Source organism: Limulus polyphemus, unplaced genomic scaffold, assembly GCF_000517525.1.
Source record: "Limulus polyphemus unplaced genomic scaffold, Limulus_polyphemus-2.1.2 Scaffold3970, whole genome shotgun sequence".
NCBI classification, from domain to species: Eukaryota; Metazoa; Arthropoda; class Merostomata; order Xiphosura; family Limulidae; genus Limulus; species Limulus polyphemus.
Window position 1 is genome coordinate 102120 of NW_013669580.1, and position 3769 is coordinate 105888.

A 3769-nucleotide genomic window follows, 5' to 3' on the forward strand; every position below is an offset into this window, starting at 1 on the left:
AGAGTTGGCGGTGGGTGGTGATGACTAGCTGCCTTCCATCTAGTCTTACACTGCTAAATTAAGGATGGCTAGCGCAGATTGACCTCGTGTAGCTTTGTGCAAAATTCAAAACAAACAAACTACTGTTTTCCTTGTAAGCTTTTCAAAATTGGAAAATTAGCGACGGTCGGATACGGAGATTGGGAGCATTCTCGACGAGCACTTGAGGAGCATGAACGATCAACACTGCACTGCACGAATGTTGTTTCACTTGCAAAACGATCTGCCAAATCTGGCCGAGTCGACAAAACAATGGTCAGATATGGAGCTGAACTCCAGTCTTACTGGTGCCACATTTTGAGAAGAAGTGTGTGTTATAAGCTTTCTTGTTCAGCGTGGTCTTGTACTCTGTGGTTCGAATGAAACTGTGGGTTCACCAAACAACGGAAATTTCCTTGGTCTGATAGAACTGTTATCAGAATATGACTCATTCCTAGCTCAGCACCTCCAAAAGTATGCAAATAAAGGGCGTTGACATACCAATTATCCACAACATTCAATGAACTTATAACCTTACTGGGAAAATATGTATTAAACGACATCATCGTTCATGTAAAGAAGGCAAAGTACTTTTCAGTTACAGTGGATTCTACCCAGACGTTAGCCATGTGGACCAGCTGACATGTGTGCTGCAGTACTTAAAAGAAGACACACCAGTTGAACGTTTCACGTGTTTCCTCGACATTACTGGTCACATAGGGCAAGATCATGCGACTGCTCTGCTTAAATGTCTTGAGGATGTTGGTATCGACACTGCAAACTGCCGGGGCCAATCATATGACAATGCATCCAATATGAGTGGAACGTACAATGGGATGCAAGCAATAATTCGTCAGAAAAATCCTCTGGCAGTATTTCTACCTTGTGCTGAATTTGGTGGGTCAAGCCGCAGTTGGTTGATGTCGTCCAGCGATCACATACTTTGATTTGTACAACAATTGTATGTATTCTTTGCAAGTTCAACTGCACGTTTTGCTCATTTAATGGATTCACTAAGACCAAAAGGATTATATGTCCCAAAAAGTTTGAGTGACACACGTTGGTCGGCTCATGCAGATGCCACGAGAGCTATACGTGAGGGTTACAACAAGATAGCTGATGTTCTAGACAACATTACTGCATCTTATCTTTACGAAAAGATGTGCGCATTGGAAACTGGTTTTTACAGTGCATTCTGGAATACCATCCTCAGCCGTTTTAATCAGACAAGTAAGAGTCTCCAAAGTGAGTCCATTGATCTTAACATAGCTGTAGCTCTCCTGAAATCCCTGTCAACATTTGTTTAGTCGCTTTGATGATTTTGTGGCCGACGGTATAAAACACTCAAAGGTCAAGTAAACGGAAATATAATGTTTGTTTTTATCCTCTAGATTATGGTCGCTCAGCCGAGATCAAACTGAGTCCTAAGAATGCTTTTCCTGTTAGGGATTCACTTTTGTAATTGACGTGCAACAAACAAAGCTTGATAGGCGTGCAAGCTCTTATACGGAGATAAATGATCAATTTGGATTTCTCCGGAGACTTTTAGAAATGGACCTAGACTAAATTCGCTCAGCAGCTTCAAAACTGGTCAGGATATATACATCAAACCTCGACGAGCGCCTCGGTGATGAACTGATTCAGTTAAAGGCATTACTGGATGAGAGTGGTAAGAATAACCTCAGAGAAGCCACGATGTACAAAATACTCAAGAATAATAATATGAAGGCTACCTTTCCCAACACTGAATTTACCTCTCACTGATGATATCAACTCCAGTGGTGAAAGATCATTCTCTAAACTAAAGTTGACAAAGAACCATTTGAGGTCTACCATGATTCATTCAAAGTTCGTTAACCTTGTCATTCGAACCAGATATTTTGGAGACCTTGGATGTTAATGACATTTTACTTACTTTTGCAAGACGTAAAATAAGAAAGAAATTTCACCTGTAAAAATGGAGATTGTACGAACTTACTGTTCACTTACTTACTTGTCACTTTTAAATTGTATGTTTCTTATATAAATAGTTCAAATAATTATCTAACTCAACAATTTATTATTTTTATTTTGGTTTATTAGTTTATGCTTAAATATTGACATTGTGTAGAGCTGTCGGTTTTATCTAATGGCATAGAAATTTAGTATTTTTGTTTACTTTCCGAGTTTATGTTTGAAAATAAATGTATTATTTGAAAAGGGGGTGATTGTTTTTAAATGCATATAGGCCAATCCTAATATTTCAGGCTCTGCCTTTGGTAAGGGTCCTCTATAAAATATTTGTCCACAATCTTAATCCGGCCTTGGGATGAGCATTCAAATCTTTTCAAATATAAGTGATGTGTTACTAGAAATAAGAATTCAAATTTGATATTTCGAAAAAAAAGTAACGATTTTTATTTATCTTTGTAACTATGCAGACACATTTGAAAACATTCTAAAGTGTATTTATGTGTTCAGTTTACCCTATACTATGAATAACATAAAATGTGTTAAATAGTTTACTTTCATCTAGTGATGTTCCTGGTGGCTTGGTGATAAGCTTTACGGTTTATAACAATAGAATTCGGATTTAAATACCTGCTTTAGGCAAAACAGGCAAATCTATCAACAGGAATCACCGTTTTTCTTAACCTATAATAATCTAGTCGCTATATTCCGTCACTCTTCTGTCGCCGCACTAACACCTGAACGTGTTCTTGTACCTATAATAACCTAGTCGCTATGTTCCGTCACTCTTCTGTCGCCGCACTAACACCTGAACGTGTTCTTGTACCTATAATAATCTAGTCGCTATATTCCGTCACTCTTCTGTCGCCGCACTAGCACCTGAACGTGTTTTTGTACCTATAATATTCTAGTCGCTATGTTCCGTCACTCTTCTGTCGCCGCACTAACACCTGAACGTGTTATTGTACCTATAATAATCTAGTCGCTATATTCCGTCACTCTTCTGTCGCCGCACTAACACCTGAACGTGTTCTAGTACCATTAATAATCTAGTCGCTATATTCCGTCACTCTTCTGTCGCCGCACTAACACCTGAACGTGTTCTTGTACCTATAATAACCTAGTCGCTATATTCCATCACTCTTCTGTCGCCGCACTAACACCTGAACGTTTTCTTGTACCTATAATAATCTAGTCGCTATATTCCGTCACTCTTCTGTCGCCACACTAACACTTGAACGTGTTCTTGTACCTCATCTAACTTACCTCATCTGATCAGAACAGAAAATATGATGATTGGAATAATTATGAATTCAACCCTTCTAAATTTTTGTGCAGGTCTTCTGCATGTAGTATAATATTCCTATTAAACCGCCCCCAGTGGCAGAGAGGGATGTCTGCGGACTTACAACGCTAGAAAACGGGTTTCGATACCTGTGATGGGCAGTGTACAGATAGTTCATTATGTAGTTTTATGCTTAAATACAAACAAACAAACTCGCATATTAACAGCTATAAACTCATATTACTTTGACCTCGATGCTGAGTACCCTGACACGGCATGGCCAGGTAGTTAGGGAACTCGACTCGCAATCTGCAGGTCGCGGGTTCGAATCCCAGTCCCACCAAACATGCTCGCTTTTTTTTTAGCCGTGGGGGCGTTATAATGTGACGGTCAATAACACTTTTCATTGGTAAAAGAGTAGCCCAAAAATTGGCGGTGGGTCGTGATGACTAGCTGCATTTCCTCTAGCCTTACACTGCTAAATTAGGGACGGACAGCGCAGACAGCCCTCGTATA